This window comes from Sander lucioperca, chromosome 24 (genome assembly GCF_008315115.2).
Source record: "Sander lucioperca isolate FBNREF2018 chromosome 24, SLUC_FBN_1.2, whole genome shotgun sequence".
Lineage (NCBI taxonomy): Eukaryota > Metazoa > Chordata > Actinopteri > Perciformes > Percidae > Sander > Sander lucioperca.
The window spans coordinates 19068848-19087783 of record NC_050196.1 but is presented as its reverse complement, the minus strand read 5'-3'; the positions used below and the strand labels follow the sequence as shown (position 1 = coordinate 19087783).

Below are 18936 nucleotides of genomic sequence, written 5' to 3'. Positions count from 1 at the left end.
ACATCTTCATAATTTCCCCTACAGCATCTCCACTGATTACATTACACACATTTGCATTTTAATGAGGAAAACTGATTTTCTCGGGTTTTTAACTCCTAAATGCTTGGAGCTCATGTTAAAGGAGACCTATTATATACCCTTTACCTTTTCAGATGTATACTTGTATTTTATGTTTCTACTAGAACATTTTTAGTTTACATGCTTTAATGTTCAAAACCTAGGGGTCGACCAATGCTGGTTTTTTACATTACATTACATGTCATTTAGCTGACGCTTTTATCCAAAGCGACTTACAATTGCTACATATGTCAGAGGTCGCACGCCTCTGGAGCAACTATGGGTTAAGTGTCTTGCTCAGGGACACATTGGTTGATGTATCGCAGTGGGAATCAAACCCTGGTCTCCCACACCAAAGGCATGGGTCATATCCACTGCGCCATCACCATCCCCTTTTTCAAGGCAAATACCGAAACTGATATTGGACTGTACAGTAAACATGAAAATCTTTTAGTCAACATTGACAATTTGGAATGTTACAAACTCCAACACAAAAGTTAATTTAAATGCTTCAAGCAATTATTTAATAAAACTGAAACTTAAAACACAATACACAGTTAATGTCACGAGTGCATACCATCAGTACAGGCTGCCCACAAGGCAGTGTTCTTTCCCCTTTGCTTTTCTCTCTATTCACAAATGAGTTTTATATAAATAATAGCACCTTTAAATTGATAAAATATGCTGATGACATGGCCTTAGTTGGCCTCTTACAAAAAACTGATCCCCTTGGTGAGGCCTCCTATCTAGCACACATAAAGGCACTTGAAGCATGGTGCAATGACAGCGAGCTAGAGATCAATGTGGCAAAGACAAACCAGTTACTCTTTTGCAAAAAACAAGACGTAACACCAGAGCCAGTTTTATTAAATGGCCTTGCAGTTGAAACTGTGGGAACGTTTAAGTACCTAGGTGCAGTTCTTGACCTTACTTGAGTTTTTCAGATAACACAGACTATATTTTTAAGAAATGCTCACGACTCAGTCTCCTTAGAAGACTGAGCTGTCTGGGCATTAGTGCTCAGATTACTGAGCTAGTATACACCACACACACTGAAAGTGTTTTAACCTTTCATCTCTATGCTTGGTTTGGCCATTTAAGCTGCAAACTCAAGAACAAGCTTAACAGGATAGTGTCAATGGCCAGCAAAATAATGGGAAAACCCCAAAAACACCTGACCCAAATATACACTGACAGAATGAGGAAGAAAGCTAGGAAAATCACTGCAGATAGTACACACCCTCTTTCCAGCCAGTTTGAGCTCCTGAAGTCTGGGAGGCGCTTCAGAGTGCTTCTGGCAAAAAGTGTTTTTAAAAAATCCTTTATTCCAAATGCCATCAGTATCCTCAACCACACCAAGTGACAACATCAAATTGAACTGCTATTTTAATAAATTTAAGTATATTTATTCTGTTTTATCCTGATATTTTTTCTTTTCATATTATTTTTTATACTCAACTGTCATGTCTGAGATGTTGTCTGTATGTTTATCTGTCTGGTGAGCCAAAGAAAAATTTCCACCCTTGTGGACAATAAACTGTGGAGGAGGTTGGCTGCATGGGACAGCTTGGCTAGGGTGCCTGGCAGCCCACTGGCTTCTTTCAGACCATCTTTTATGACCAACTGCAGTGAATGTGTGAAGCATGACAGTCTCTGCATCTTACAGAGTGGCATTGACTGCCTCTTGATCTTCTGGTGTCAGGTCTTACCAGATTTCATCCTCCGGCTCCATGAATGTCCTGGGATCATGAACTTCTGCAGCCTCATCTTCCTCTGGTGGAAAGCTGGCCTGGAATGCCTTCCTCATGTTGGACGCATTGTCAGTGATGACAAAGTTGATCTTATTCTTAATCAGATACTCTTCAGCATAGCATTCAAACATCATTGCAATCTTCTCTCCGGTGTGTTTGCCATGGACTCTTTCGCAGGTAAGAAGATATGACTGAAGGCTGAGTACATGGTTTACGACCGTCACTGTGTGTGCTGTCACTCCAAGGAATGACCGCATCTTGCGATTACTCCAAATGTCTGTAGTAACAGCAACACTCGATGCTTCTGCCAGCTGGCTCTTTATCCATTCCTTCTGAACTTTTACCATTCCTGGAATGGTCACAGAGGAGATAGTGGATCTTCCTATAGGCCTAAAATAAGGGTCCAGGACATGAAGGTAGTGCCTGAAGTCCTCATTGTCAACAATGGAGAGAGGCAAGCAACAGCTAATGATAAGATCTTTTACAAGGGCATCACTTTTGATGTGGATGTTTGGTGTCGTAGATCCCTTGTTGCCCATCATCGAAAAATGATGTAATAGCTGAAGCAGTTTCAGGTCTGCAGTTTACAAGGAAAGCAATGCCGATATGGCATACGCAACTGTGGTTAAACATGTCAAAACCCCACACAGACAACGCTTGGTTGTGGGCTTATAAAACAGCAAAGTGGCATCTGCGATGGTTGAGTCACTTCAGCTGCTACGTTATTTTCTAGCTAAATCTAACATTAGCCAATGGAAAACATTTTACTTACTTTTCTGGGTGCAGCCGTGACAGATGTCTGTTACAGTTTGAAGTTGTCCCAGTCTTTTCCTCAATTCTTGGATTACACACACACACACAACATTTAGCGCTGCTCTTTCCAGCTTTGGATGTAAAATCCATGTAGGTGAATTTCACGATCCGGGGCGCATCTCTTTGCATTTTCCAAATGTGAACATGAGTCTCTTTCCGACCAAGTAACTTACAGGAACGTATTTATAGTGACAGTCCACTTCTAAACAGTTCTGCTAACTACTCTCCCCCAAAACTGGCTTTTCAGAGTGGTGGAATTGTTGCATTCAGACATTTGTGCTCATGATGCCCATTCAATTAGCCAGTGTAGATCTTTTGTAACGATAACACAAACATTTCACAAGAATGTCAACCGGTGTGATTAGATGGCTATGTGAACACAAAAATGAATACACTGGCAAATTGAATGGGCATCATGAGCAAAGTTGTCTGAATGCCAGTGCAGACCTTCTGTTATTATAACACAGCCATCTAACCAATACAAAAGGGAAAAGAGAAAAGAACCTGCCCGCGAATCATGCACTAAAAGAGCAAGAATGCAGCTGTTATGGGTTGGTGTGTATTTTATTTTGGTAGTCTGTTTCTGTTCTGCATTTTGCTTAGTTTCCTGTTTTATTTTGATACTCTCTGTTCTCCGTCTTGTCTTGTCCTGCTTTACCTTGTGTTTTCCCGCCTGTGTGATTGTCTGATGTGCTCCACCTGTTCCCCAGCCCTGGTGTCACCTGTCTTGCGTTTACTCGTTACCCGGTGTATTTAGTCTTTGTGTTCCCCTTGTCCTGTGTCAGATCATTGTATGTGTATGTTAGTGTCTGTCTGTCTGTCTGTCTGTCTGTCTGTCTGTCTGTCTGTCTGTCTGTCTGTCTGTCTGTCTGTCTGTCTGTCTGTCTGAGTCCGTACCCTGCCACCCTGCGTGTGTTCATGTCCTTCCCTGCGTCCTTTTGTGAGTTTTTCTGTGTTATTTTGTTCCTGTGGTTTTTCCAGCCTCTGTGCTGTGTTTTTTGGTTGCAATAAATTCCTGAACTCAAGCCATCTCCTGCCTGCCTGCCTGCTCTCTGCCTTTGGGTCCTCAACTTCCAAGAACCTAACAGAATGATCTGACCACTTGGACCCAGCAGAGTGGCTTCTTTTTCCGGTGGGTGCCCAGTTTTTTTTTTTTTTTTCTTTCTACTGTGGCTGCATCCACGGACTTGGGAAAAATGGAACATGTACAGTCTAAGACAGATGAACTTTACGAGATAATTTGTGACATGATTGAGCTTAAAACCATGTGGAAGGAGGCTGACTGTGATTTCCAGAGGGACTCAATTTTGTCATTCGCTCGTGTTAAGTTGTCAGAAAAGCCCTGGCTTAATGACTCAATTCCTAAATGGATTCAAAGATTTGTTTCCACTCCTACTCCTCCACCGGCTAGCAGTTTGACTACAGGTTTTATGTCCGTCACCCAGCCTACGCCTAGTCCTGTCAGTTCTACATCTGGAGGAGAGCCAGAGACTTTTTTGACTGTTTACCAGTACTTAGTTAAGTGTGCTAGACGTACTGAGGATGCCAAAGCCGCCAGCTTTCAAGCTGTTAATCAGAGGACCAGTATTCCCGCTAGCAACTCCTCTTATGCTACCTGGTCGGCGTACACCTCCGACCCCCAGCAGTCCTTGGAGGGTACCCGTCTGGCCATCTTTCCTGGGACCCGTGGAGGCTGAAGACTGGGAAAGGGACGTCACGGCTCCCGTCGCCATGCCCTGCTTCACCCTCTCTTCAGCCCAGAGTCCTCGATGTCCAACAGCCCTGAGCTGACCTGTGTTACCAGTGTTCCTGAGCTGACCAGTGTTCGAGCTGACCAGTGTTGCCGGTGTTTCAGAGCTGACCAGTGTTCCAGAGCTGACCAGTGTTACCAGTGTTCCAGAGCTGACCAGTGTTACCAGTGTTCCAGAGCTGACCAGTTTTACTGGGATTCGTGGAGGTCGTAGACGGAGGGAGGGAAGACATGGCTCCCAGCGCCATGCCCTGCATCAACCTCTTTTCAGACCTGAGCCTGAGCTGACCTGTGTTACCAGTGTTCCCGAGCTGACGTGCAACCCTTCTGTTCCCGGGCTGGCGTGCAGCTCTCCTGACTCCGGGCCGACGTGCAGCTCTCCTGACTCCGGGCCAACGTGCAGCTCTCCTGACTCCGGGCCGGCGTGCAGCTCTCCAGACCCTGAGCCCTAGCTAGCTAACAACTTTCTTGAGCCCCGGCTGGCTAGCAGCCTCTCAGATTCCCCGCTAGCTAGCAGCTCCCCTGAAGCTAAGCTAGCTAGCAGCTCCCCTGAAGCTAAGCTAGCTAGCAGCTCCCCTGAAGCTAGGCTAGCTAACAGCTCCCCTGAATCTAGGCTAGCTAACAGCTCCCCTGAATCTAGGCTAGCTAGCAGCCTCTCAGAGCCCCAGCTAGCCAGCAACCCCCCTGAGCTCAGGCTAGCTAGCAGCCTCTCTGATCCCCGGCTAGCTAGTAGCCTCCCAGATTTCCCGCTAGCTAGCAGCTCCCCTGAATCTAGGCTAGCTAGCAACCTCTCAGAGCACCAGCTAGCTAGCAACCTCCCTGAGCCCAGGCTAGTTAGCAGCCCCTCTGAATCCAGGCTAGCTAGCAGCCTTCTTGAGCCCTGGCTGACTAGCAGCCTCTCAGAGCCCCAGCTAGCTAGCAACCTCCCCGACTCCAGGCCACCTGGTAACCCCCCTGACTCCAGGCTTGCTAGCAGCCTTCCTAGTGTCCCCGAGCTTTCTAGTGTTCCCGAGCTTCCTAGTGTCCCCGAGCTCCTTAGTGTCCCCAAGCTGCCCGGTGTCCCAGCACTGACCAGCTTCCCGGAGCTTCCTAGAGTTCCCGAGTTTCCTAACGTTTCCGAGTTCACTAGTGTCCCCAGGTTGTCATTGATCCGGAATCCCCGGCTGGCTAGCAGCCCTCCTGATCCCCAGCTGGCTAGCAGCTTCTCTGATTCCCAGCTGGCTAGCAGCCTTCCTTATCCCCAGCTGACTAGCAGCTTTCCTAATTCCCGGCTGGCTAGCAGCTTCCCTGAATCCCGGCTGGCTAGCAGCCGCCCTGAGCTTCGGCTGGCTAGCAGCTTCTCTGAACCCCGGCTGGCTAGCAGCCTCTTCGATCCCCAGCTGGTTAGCAGCATCCCTGATTCCCGGCTGGCTGGCAGCCTCACAGATCCCTGGCTGGCTAGCAGCTCCCTTGATCCCCAGCTGATTAGCAGCCCTCCAGAACCTCGGCCTGCTAGCAGCCACTCTGAACCTCCACTGACGTGCAGCCATCCAGTATCTCCGCTGACGTGCAGTTTTCCTGAGTTCCAGCTGACGTGCAGCCTTCCAGAACCTCCACTGACGTGCAGCCTCCCAGAACCTCCGCTGACGTGCAGCCTTCCAGAGTCTCCGATGAGCGCTCTGCTAGAGTCTTCCAGTTGTCCAGAGTCTCCGTTGACCGCTCTGCTAGAGTCTTCCAGTCGTCCAGTCTCTGATGACCGCTCTGCTAGAGTCTTCCAGTCGTCCAGAGTCTTCGATGACCACTCTCCCAGAGTCTACGTCGACTGACCTCCCAGAGTCTACGTCGACTGACCTCCCAGAGTCCACGTCGACAACTCTCCCAGAGTCCACGCCTACGGGCAAGCCAGAGGCCTTGCCGGTCTACGGCGTCCCAGAGACTGCCCCTGAGGCTTTGTTGGTCTCCGGAGCCCCAGAGACATCCCTAGTGACTTTGCCCTGGTTTTCGGTCAGCCCAGCCGACTTGTCGCCTGGCATCTGCCCAGCTGACCCGTCGCCTGTCTTCAGCCCAGCCGACTTGTCGCCTGTCTTCAGCCCAGCTGCCCCTTCTCCTGCTCGGTCTGCCTGTCATCCGGAGGGGTTTCGCCTTCGCCGCTGGCCTTCAGAAGGGATTCGCCTTCGCCGCTGGCCTCCAGAAGGGATTCGCCTTCGTCGCGGGCCTTCTGAGGGGGTTCGCCTTCGCCGCCGGCCTTCTGAGGGGGTTCGCCTTCGCCGCCGGCCTTCAGAAGGGATTCGCCTTCGTCGCCGGTCTTCAGAAGGGATTCGCCTTCGCTGCTGGCCTCCAGTAGAGATTCGCCTTCACGGACGGCCTCCTGTGAGATATCGTCTACGCCGCCAGTCTCCAGAGAGGCTTCGCCTTCGCCGCCAGTCATCTCAGAGTCCTCGACGTCCTGCTTGGCCGCTTGAGGGGCTCTACCTTCGGCAACCTGTTCGGCCGCCTGAGAGGCTTCGCCGCCTCGGAGTCCTCGACGTCCTGCTTGGCCGCTTGAGGGGCTCTACCTTCGGCAACCTGTTCGGCCGCCTGAGAGGCTTCGCTTTCGCCGCCATCCGCCTCGGTGCCCTCGACGTCCTGCCTGGCCGCCTGAGTGCCCTCGACATCCAGTACGGCCACCAGAGAGATTCTGCCTTCATCGCCGGTGACCAGAAGGTTTCTACCTTCGCCAACCTGTTCGGCCGCCTGAAGGCTTCTGCCTTCGTTGCTGCTCTCTGTCTCCTGTTGCCAAGGCCTCTCTGCCCCCTGTTGCCGAGCTCTCTCTCAGTCCCGAGTGACACTCTGTTCCCTGTGCCCCAGGGCGCTGTGCCCCAGTGACGCTCTGTTCCCTGTGCCCCAGTGACTCTCTGTTCCCTGTGCCCCAGGGCGCTGTGCCCCAGTGACGCTCTGTTCCCTGTGCCCCAGGGCGCTGTGCCCCAGTGACTTTCTGTTCCCTGGTCCCCAGTGGCTTTCTGCCTCCCCCGGACTCTCTTTCGCCCCTCCGGGGTTGATTTAATTTGTTTCTGGGGTCGTCAACTTCCAAGAACCTAACAGCAGCGTTAAGTGAGTGACGTCAGTGAGTGTGTGGTTAAGCAAGGACAGCAAGCGGTAGCGCTGTCCGATGTGTGACTGAGGGAAAAAAAGAGAATCCGGCCAAAACAGGAAAAAGTGTAACATCTTATATCAAATTTTTATAACCTATTAAAGGGGTGGTTCAGCATTTTGGACATAGGACCTAATTTCCAAGTTAGCCAGTGTGTTATTTATCAGTGGAGACCGTTTTCAACACGTTTCATCCAGTCCTTCCAGTTGCAGAGTTCACTGGTGCTAGGCTAGCGCAAGTAGGGCTGCCACCTCTTAGTCGATTAGTCGACTAATCGGTCGTTTTGGTCTTAGTCGACTAAGATTTCTTTAGTTGAGTCATTTTTTATGCTTATTCATGCTTAATTACTTATTTCCAAGAAACTTATGAGCACATTTCTGGTAAGCACAATATTTAAAGTGGTGCTTTTGCAGGAATAATTGTGGAGAAACTCAGTTTTACAGATGGTTCATTAACTACATTTATATTGTGCTTTTCTAGTCTTAATCACCTCTCAAAGAGCACAGCTCTGTCAATTACATCAACTAATCGATTAATCGACAAAATCTGTTAGTCGACTAAGAATTTATTTAGTCGAGGACAGCCCTAAGCGCAAGTCAACAGTATCTGCTAGCCTGCCATTAAAAGCAGTCTTACCCACTCCACAGTACACCCGAGGCAAATAAATTATAATGCCAGACTATCGATGTAAATGTCTGTTGATAAAATAATGTTAGAAATAAAACTACCCTTGCATCTCAATGATCGCATTACATTTTGAGGGACTAGTTTCTCAGCAGTGGCGGAATTTTACTTAGCTCCAGTTAGTAGTACTGCGCCATAAAGTAAACAGAGAAGCGCACTCCAGTCGGGACACCTAGTAGCTGCTGGCTTGGACATCAAGATACCGGCTGAGACTCTACTCAACTGGCGAATGTGTAGTGATCATTTTAGACCAGACAACTTTGAAAAACCCCGCAATCTAAAGGACCACAAGTCACTGACAACGAATGCGGTTCCATCCGTCTTTCCAGATGCATCAACAGCTATTGAGGAACAGGTAATCACTTTCGGTAGGTTACTCTAGCTAATAAAGCTAGCCCCTTTCATAACGTTAGCCTAGCTGCTACTGATAGATTGAGAATGACAACGTTAGTGGAACGTTACTGTTCAGTGCATTGTGGAGAGTGACAACGTTAACTAACGGTATAGCTACACTCTTGGTAGATACTTGGCTGGGCTAACCGCTAACTTTAGGTAATTGCTGACAGAAACGTCATGTAAGCTCGGACAGTTTACATGCAAATTGCTAGCCCATGTGCTTTCATGTACATTATGTGAGTTATAGCCTGGCAGAGTGGAATTAGTTGGAGCTCACAGCAGCAGGTAAATAAACTTGTGTGATTGTCATGTAAACCGGCTTTCTCAGTAGCCTAGGTAATATCACTCCGCAAGCTGCTGTAGCCTATGCTACCAACTACAGGGAACAAAGTATAACTATTTCAATGTGATGCAAAGGTAGTTTTAATTCTAACATTATTCTATCAACAGACATTTACATCGATAGTCTGGCATTATAATTTATTTGCCTCGGGTGTACTGTGGAGTGGGTAAGACTGCTTTTAATGGCAGGCTAGCAGATACTGTTGACTTGCGCTAGCCTAGCACCAGCTAACTCTGCAACTGGAAGCACTGGATGAAACGTGTTGAAAACTGTCTCCACTGATAAATAACACACTGGCTAACTTAGAAATGAGGTCCTATGTCCAAAATTCAGAACCACCCCTTTAAGTCAGAAACTTCATCCAACGTCCGATTTTATATATCCTCGATTCTGAGTCAAGTCTCGAGTCCTCAGTCCGCGAGTCCAAGTCCAAATCAGTCAAATGAAACACTGATACGGATGATCTGCAAATATGTCTGTCTGAATACACCTGTATCCCCCCTCTGTCTGAGACGCTCTGTTGGAGGCGCCTGTTTCTTTAAAAAAGCACAGTCTGCTCTGAATGGTCGGCGTTTACGTATCTATGGAGTCTCTGTACAGTCCGCTGCAGCCGCAGACTGATTGTAATGGAATAGCAGCACTTTCTACCATAAAGAATCATGAATAAAGGCTTCTAAACCAAAAGCTTGCCAACAAGACATGTTCCAGCAGGAATGTGACTCGAAATTTGGGTGAAATAACATTTGCAGCCAAGATTACAGGTTTCTCTGACGTTGGCATGTAGCTACATGTAGCATGAATATGAGTGTATGTAACTGTGGTATATCAGCACTTTCTACCGTCAAATCATGAATAAAGGCTTCTAAACCAAATACTACACAACCGGATATGTTCCAGCAGTAATGTGACTCGAAATATGGAGGAAATTTACAAAAATGGCAGCCAAGATTACAGCTTTTTTCCCCGATTTTGCCACTTCTTTCTGTCATTTAAGATACCCTAGCAACAGGAGATGAACGGCCTTGATAACATCATTTTGTTTGTAATGTAAGTGTAGCCGCAGGCTGTTCATCATTGGCTGTTTGCCTACAGGGGCTGTTATATAACGAACTTCTATCTGAGAAACATCAGCGGCTGTTTGCAGCCAACTCACACGGTGGCACCGTCACCAAACGACATAGAAAAGAAAATCAGATGCAAAACCCACCACAAAGAGAAGCTAAATGACTGATAATAGACACAGTCATAAACCTACACTGAATGACCACAGTAGATGCAAAACGACTAAAAGTAGACGTAAAACTACAAAGGGACAAAAAAAACACAAAAAAAGATGCTAAATGACATAAACCTACACAAAAGAATCACAAAGACACACAAAATGACTGAAAATAAAAGCAAAACCATTTAAAAAGCTACACATAACGACTACGAAGACTAGAAATGACTAAAACCAGATGCAAAACTAACGACGAAGAGACGCTAAATGACTGAAAACGGACACAAACCATAAAACATTTGTAATAATGTGGTGTTTTTTGGATAAGCTGTGATTGCAGAGTGAGCATTGTGTCTCTCCGGAGCACACAGGAGATTGTGAACATTGTTCTCACTCTTAACGATTACAGGAGATAAAGTCTCATGAATACCAACGAAGGTGCTCTGTGCTTCAATCATTATAGAGTGATCCTTTCCTCCCAACTGTGAAATGTCACAGCAGATGATAATTACCACGTATACAGACGGTATATATTATACATACTGTATATGTTGGGCCTGTGCTTCTGAACGTGGATGGATTACCAAACACAGGCTTACTGGGCCCATAGGACCATGACTCACAATGTTACTGAAAAAAAAAACTATTATGACAAATGACCCAAAATGACTACAGAGATGCAAAAAGATGCTAAATGACAAAAAAATACACACAAAACAACAGTAAACCTACACATTACTAAAAATAGATGCAAAACAATCGTTTTCTTTTAAAACAAACTTTGTTACCGGAACAAACAGAGCTACGTTACGTCTGATTTGAACCCAAACCACCATCTTTTTCTAAACTTAACTAGTAGTTTTGGTGCCTAAACCTAACCAAACTGCAAACATTAACGGCGTGTTTAAAACCTTGAGCGTTACGTACATTAGAGCACCAAAACTACTGAGTCAAGTTGATAAAAAGATGGAGGTTTGGGTTCAAATCACACGTGACTTCACTTCCTGAAGGTTACCACGTGACGCAGAACGTGACGTAGCTCCGTTTGTTCCCTAAAGTTAAAAAAACTCTCTGTTTCCTTTTCTTTTCAAACGGGACATGAACCCCGGTCTCCTGGGAGAAAGTCCTGTGTTTCTTTGAGCCATCCACCCCCTCAACCTGCCCATACTTCCTCACCTTACTTCCTGCTTTGCTCCCGTCAGAACTACTACGGCCACTAGAGGGCGCCGCCACCACAAACCTAAATATAGGTCAGAATGATGCTGGAACAAACCACTTATGGGGGAGTTTTTCAGGGAAGGAAAAATGTTCACCTGAGGCTGCTAAACTCTCTTCACTCCTCCAAATATGGTTAAACATATAGTTAACAGATCTGTACACAACGGAGGAATGTTAGAGTAACTAGAGAATGCATTTTCGGTAGAAATGGCAGTGTGAATGCTGTGTGTTGAAAGGCTGATGCTAAACTGGATTGCTGGCTTGAATGTGTAAGTAAAGTGAAATAGTAGGAATAGTTAAAAAAAAGTGGGAATGGGTTTCATTAGTATGGATGTCATTAAAAAGTTGAATAATACCAATAATGTTGATGTGGATGTGGATGTGGAGATGTGGAAGATTTAAATTGTTTTTAGAAAATCTGCCCCTACACTGGAATGCTGGCTTGAATGTGCACGAAGTAGGTGAAGCAGTAGGAATAGTTGAAAAAATGGGAATTGGTTATATTATTATAAATGTTGAAAAGTTGATTAATAGGCTACCACTTTCTACACACAACAGAGGAACGTTGGAGTGATGAAAGTGTGTGGGATTTGCATACAACAAGGACGTCTCACTGTGCAGTAATCCCATCTTCAGAGCTCCAGCGGCTCTGCTTACACAAAACAGGCTACACGTTACACAGACAAATCAGGAAACAACCGCCTGCTTAGCATCGACCTGTTCCATGAATGTGTTGATGGAACACATGATGGGAGGCCTGCAGTGGACATTGGACTAACCCTTACCCTAACCCTAAGGCTGCTCGATTATGGAAAAAATCACAATCACGATTATTTAAGGGGCGCTTTCACACCTGCCTTATTTAGTTCGGGTCAATTGCACTAGAGTTGGTTTTCCCCCTTGATGCGGTTCGTTTGGGCAGGTGGGAATGTGGCAATTACACTCGGATGCACACCGAAAGCGGACCAAAACAAGCGGCCCGATTCGGAAAAGCTATGCTTTCACTTAAACTCTGGAGCGGTTTGTTTGTGGTGAGAACGTGATTTGATCTTGTACCGCACCAACTATATTTACTCCTCCACTCTGAGCTAATGTCTCCTGTAGTCAAGTGTGCTTTGCAATCTGCAATGCGGCAGAGCAGCAAACTAGCAGCTTCAGTGTTTCTCTCACAGAAAGAGACTACAGGCAAAATCGCCATCCGCCACTCGCATCTCCGTGGTCAAACCAGCTGCCGCTAAAGTTGGAGACAGACGCCGGCAGAGCAGAGCGAAGTCTCGGTGACCAGAGTAGATATAGTGACGTCGCTCACCAAACAATGTTGGATTATTTAAATGAAATGAATTGGTTTGACCATGGAGATGCAACAAATATGCACTAGTCCAGAACACACATAGACTGTACATAAGAATGGACCAACAGATCCCGTTGCTCTGGACGGAGACCAGTGAAGGCTGTTAGAAGCACTTTTCCAGTGAGCGCTGAGCGTTACTGCACAGCCTCCAACTGAGAGAGACGACGTAAATGTGCCGTGAGCAACGTGTCTGAAAGTTGGAAGTCTTCTGGTAGCTGTGCCAAGAGAAATCTCAATCATTCCCAATCTAGCAGAGACGGAGAGCGTAGGTATATGTAAGGAGATAACATAGACACAGGCTAATTATTGATCACTAAAATGATAGTTAACATTAGTAATTAAACTTAAACAGCTAATGTGAGACGAAACTGCCTGCGCGCTTCTCCTGTACTATACGGTAATTCCTCTACTATGAGACAGTAAGTCGCGTGGTTATGACACAATCGTTAGCCTATTTTTACAACGGAGCCATAACGTGAGCTACAAGGTAATAGAGCCTTTTATACATTGTCGTGTTTCTTTAGAAATAAACAATGGACAAATAGAGTCTTTAAACGTTTCAGATGTAAAGTTATTCTCTGTCAAAGTGACGTCAAAATGAATGGCAGTCAATGGGATGCTAACGGGGGGTGATGGCTTTGTAGCATTAAAATGGCGCCATAGGAGGTTCGTGGTCCGAGGAGAAGCTGACCCCCTTGAGAACACAGGACCTTGTTCCTGTATTTACTTTTTTGCTCCCGCCCCAGACACATCTGACCAATTGGTACGCTTGGATTTTCCAGGTGTGATACGATACCGAACCAAGGGGAAACAGCTCCAAGTTTACAAACCCATCAACTGATTCGGACCAAAGCAAACAAACGCCCTAACATGATTACTAATTGACTTAATCATTAATCATCGTTTACATGCACTTAATAATCATTTTTTTGCCTTTATTCTGAAAAAGACAATACTCCGATTAAGCTGTTTCCATGGCTAATGAAAGGGAACATTCAGCTAATCTTCACATTTACATGTAGTTGTGCAAAACAGGATTCTTTCAAAGTGTTCCAGCGGTGGCAGACTCTTTCATTCCTTCAACCAGCTTCTTGAAAAAGTCGGCTCATATGCAAAAACCTGTTGCTATCCAAGTCTTTCATAATATTTAAAAGTATGTGTGTGCAACCATAGCAACGCACAGAGCTGACCGTAAGCCGTAAACAGACGAGAGGCCATAAACTGTCACAAACTGCAGAAAAACCGTGATTGAGACACAGATTCTGAACGCGCTGTATACATGTCCAAAGAATCCCTCTATAACCTGAATAATACCGGAATATCACACACATCTTAATCAGAAAATGTTAAATTCAGAACGGAATATCCTGTTTACATGACCGTATCAAATTTAGAATATTGTCATATTCAGAATAAAAGTGTAATATTACAACTTCAACTGTGGCATTTCCCTTCATACTTTTCCTGTTTTAAGTTTTTTTTCATTCAGAACACAAGACAACTATTTCGGGAAGGACTTCTGGTCAGGGAAGAAGATATAGGTAACTTAAAGTGCCCATATTATGAAAAAAATCACTTTTTCTGGGATTTGGGATGTTATGTTGTGTCTCTGGTGCTTCCACACACATACAAACTTTGAAAAAAATCCATCCATGGTGTTTAGAGTGAGATACAGTTTCTGAATGTGTCCTGCCTTCAGTCTCTGGGTGAGCTGGTCAAAATCGGCACGGCTTGTGACGTCACAAGCCGAAACGAGCAGGCTAACCGCAACCATTAGCTCGTAGCGTTAGCGTTAGCATGCTAACGCTAACGCTAGCATGCTAACGCTAGCATGCTACCTCATTCTCAATAGCAAAACACTGCTACAACACACACAAGTTCACCATAATCTACAAAAGAACTACTTCCATGTGCGCCCTCATTTAGAAGTCTCCCAGCTAATCCTGCCTTGTAACTGACCGAAGTTGTAGAAACAGCCTTTCTTTTACTGTCTATGGAGCTAGCTAGCTGACATGATCTACATCTGAGCTACTGCACATGTGCAAGTGCAATCAAAGATAGTACAGAAGAAGAAGAAGAAAAGAGGTCTCACTCTGTATCTAAAACAGAGACCAGCTGAAAAGAGGATCTGCAGCAGTGAGAGAGAGCGGTGCAGTACAACAAAAATATGGTGTTTTTTGAAAATTAAACCATGTAAACCTATTCTGGTACAACCTTAAAATACAATTATGAACCTGAAAATGAGCATAATATGGCTGCTTTAAAATCAACTCCCAACATCCACAAGAATCCCCTGAGAGTCAGATTCAATGAGCAGGGGAGGGGTGGGGGGGTTAAAAGAAGAGGTGACTAAAAGAAAGATCATTAACGATTATTTGCATTATCGATTATTCTAGTCTATTTACTCAATTAATCATTTGGTGAATTAAATTTCAGAAAAATGGTGAAAAATGTCCATCCCAGTTTCTCAAAATCCAACTCTTTAAATGTCTTCTTTTGTCCAAAACCCAAAGATATTCAGTTTAATAAGATATAAAACAGAAAAGAGCATATTTGAGAGGCTGAAAACATAATGTGCTGCCATTTTTACATGAAAACTGCAACATTTTGGCCAGATTTAGCAGGGAAGACTGGGGGTCAGTGGAAGGAGATTTAAGGTAAAAGCACAAGTGCACATTTTATAAAGGCCAAAGATTATTGTCTGACAAAAAAACAAATAAAACCAATTTGCTGCATTTGTGTCCTGACATGTTCCAGAAATTCTCCATCTTATTTGGAACATGCAGGAGGAGATTACGGAGTTGCGTGTGAATGTTGTAGGCCTAACTTTCATTTGAAATGACTTTGATCCTGGATGAACAGTGCAGTTTGTTGAAAAAAGAACAAAAGGAAAAGGATTAGACAAAGGAAGAAGTTCTGATTGGACACAGAGCTCAAATGTTTTTAACATCAACACGCAGATTCCTAGAAGTCGTACACGTCTAGCTCTCTCAGTCACTGTCAAACAACGATTTACCATAATCTTCAAATGTACTCGTTCGGTGTTAATCCTACACCTGCAATGTCCCCCCCCTCTCTGTGAAAGATGGCGAAGGAAGGCAGCCGAATGAGTCAAAGCTGAGCTGCACTGGAGGAAGATATCACACTTTTTAGGAATTGATGTCATTAGAGATGGATTTATTATCAGTTAGAGCTGACACACATCTTTAGAGCTTCAAAGATGAATCGATTATGAAACCACACCACAATCTATTTTCTAATCCAAACTAGTCGTTTTATTGGCTAAACTTAATTGTCGTCGCTGCATGACGCTCACTTTTTGTCAGCTAAACTCAACTGTAATGGCCTCTGAAAAGACCGTCACCTCGCCCAAAGTCACCTTTTGTCTGCTAAATATAAAACTGTAAAGACCGATAAACTTGTCATGTGATCTCTGTGATTGCTGTAATTTTCGTAGGATGTCATACGAATTGGTGTGCATAACTTTTCGTACAATATTATACAAACCCAAAAAAAATAATTTGAGACAGATAGATAGATAGATAGATAGATAGACTTAATCCCAAATTGGGAAATCACTGTTACAGCAGAAAGCTACAAGGACAGACACACATGACAGCTCTACTAAGGACACCCCCCCCCCACAGACACAGACACACACACACACACACACACACACACACACACACACACACACAAGGTCATCCCATGTTAAACCAGCAGCCTGCCTGTGTGAATGCCACCCAGTATGAACACAAGCTGAAAATCATAGCATTAGCAGCGGTGTAGCTGTAAAAAAATCATGCAAAGCACAAACCCCACTCAACCCTGCCCCCCATCCCCCTCCCTCCCTTCACAACCCCTTTACCCGCCTCCAAACCCACATCAAGATATCTACACCACCATCTTGTGGCTGCTTGGAGAGAGAGAGAGAGAGAGAGAGAGACAGACAGACAGAGAGACAGAGAGACAGACAGACAGAGAGAGAGAGACAGAGAGAGACAAAGAGAGAGACAGACAGACAGACAGAGAGAGAGAGAGAGAGAGAGAGAGAGAGAAAGAGAGAGACAGACAGAGAGACAGAGAGAGAGAGAGAGAGAGAGAGAGAGAGAGAGAGAGAGAGAGAGAGAGAGAGAGAGAGAGAGAGAGAGAGAGAGAGAGAAAGAGAGAGACAGACAGACAGACAGACAGAGAGAGAGACAGAGAGAGAGAGAGAGAGAGAGAGAGAGAGAGAGAGAGAGAGAGAGCGAGAGAGAGCTGCTGGAAGAGAAGACGCTGCACCTCAGACACAAAAGAGTTGGGGCTGAAAAACGCAGGTGTGAAATGGTTTTAAAACGCTTTATGCATGTTGAGAGAAAAGCGCTGTGTGCGACATCACACACACACACACACACACACACACACACACACACACACACCGCTCTCCTTTTAAAGTTAACCGAGCTGTTGCTTTTTTTGGCAACGAGTTTTATAGTTAAAGCGCCAACCCCTGATTTATAAATGAGCATTTGTTCCCCAACTGGAGTCGAGGTAAAGTGCGCAAGAAGCTGCGTAGCTGTGCGGATTAAAACCTCTGTATCACGCCTGTTTTATGATGATTTTATAACAAGTTCGGATTGTCAAAACGACAAATGTCTGTGGATGAATTCCCTGTTTATTGTGCTCCTTTTTTGGGAGAGTGAAAAGCGTCCGCAGAAGCTGTCAGCGAGGGTCTGAGAGAGGATTTATTTGTACATTTATAGCCATGTTTCCCTGCTGGAAGAAAATCTGCGCATCACATGCAGCCTGCAGCACACTTACCTCAGCCTGTATCTCCAGCCGTCCCACTCTTTATGTAAGTCCAGACTTGAGATGAAGAAACACAGCAGGAAAAACAAAACACAGAGAGCCTCAAGTGCACGTCCAGCCAGCCAGCCAAGGCGGGCAGCCTCATGTGCTGCAAATCTGCAAATCCAAAGTACAGAAGTCCCGATGCACTGAAAGGCAGCCCTGCTATAGCCAACGTCCTGTGTGCGCGCGCGTGCGTGTGTGTGATGGGGGAGAAAAAAAACTGCGGCTCTCTCTATCAGCACATAAGATGTTTCAATGAGTCATTGCAGAGGCTCTGGGAACCGTGCTGAATCTAATTGCTCTCATAGAGAGAGTGTATTGCGAGGACAAGATTAGTGTTAGAGAAACCAGGTCTCTCTCTCTCTCTCTCTCTCTCTCTCTCTCTCTCTCTCTCTCTCTCTCTCTCTCTCTTCCCCCCCCCCCCATTGGACTACACCATCTGAAATTTTCTAAGCCTGCAGCCAATAGATTGCCGCATTCTCTCAATCACCCTTTAACCAGCCGCTGTGTTGTGGCAGCTCTGGCACATGACACACAGCAGGGGCGGAGCCAGACGTTGTAAACATTGGGGGGCTCAGCCCAAATCTGGGTGGGGGGAGAGGGGGGGTTCCAAACTATAAAAAAAAAAACACTCCAGTAGTTCCTACCTGGAACTGTTGACCAATCATGGAAGACCGGCAAATTACGTAACACGAAGCCGAGAGTAGAAAAAACTGTTTGGCATACGTGACCTGTATCAAATTTGGAACATTGTCATATTCAGAATAAACGTGGAATATTGTTGTGAACGTAAACATACTGGCTGATTGCTCCTTTAAAGAGCCTCTATTATGCTACTTTTCAGCGTCATATTGGTACTCTTGGTCTACTAGAATAGGTTTACATGTTGTTGAATTCTCATACTGCCCACTCTGATTGGTCAGCTGGCCAACTCTGTTGTGATTGGTCAACCAATTCAAAAAAGCAACTGGGTGGGCTGTGCTGCTCAGGCAGCACCTATGAAAGAGTGGGCTGGCTTTCTCAATCAGTGACATCACTAATGGAGGAATTTCAAACAAGACTGAGGGCGAGCCGTTTTCAGGCAGTTGAGAAAAAGTGCTGTCTGTGGGAGAGAAAGCTCCATTTGGAGTGAAATGTGTTAGTGAAACATCTATTGCAGTGGTTGGCAACCTTTACTATTAAAAGAGCCATTTTTGGCTGCAACAAATTAAATAAATCTTCTGGAGCCGCTAAACACTTTTGAGCTTTTAACAGAAGTTCCGAAATGTCTCTCTATCTGTCATCCCCAGCCGAATACTTTAACAATTGCCGTGTGCTTGTTCCGGAAATTTCTTAATATTACTTTTCTGTTGTTTACTAAATTTCTCGCATCAGATCAAGCACATAGCGGTAAGTATCTAAACTCATATTAGCTG

At 45.3% G+C, this 18936-nt stretch overlaps 1 protein-coding gene across 2 annotated transcripts in view; it reads right to left on the bottom strand.

The window, feature by feature from the left end:
• nlgn4xa (neuroligin 4 X-linked a) overlaps positions 1-17900 on the bottom strand; it is an 84287-nt gene extending 66387 nt beyond the window's left edge. The window contains exon 1 of one of the 2 annotated variants that reach the window (XM_031322952.2): positions 17492-17900. The gene's annotated coding sequence lies outside the window, so the exon portion shown is untranslated. The remainder of the gene's footprint in view (positions 1-17491) is intronic. The other variant, XM_031322953.2, reaches the window with a different exon arrangement.
• Positions 17901-18936: the final 1036 nt, after the last annotated feature.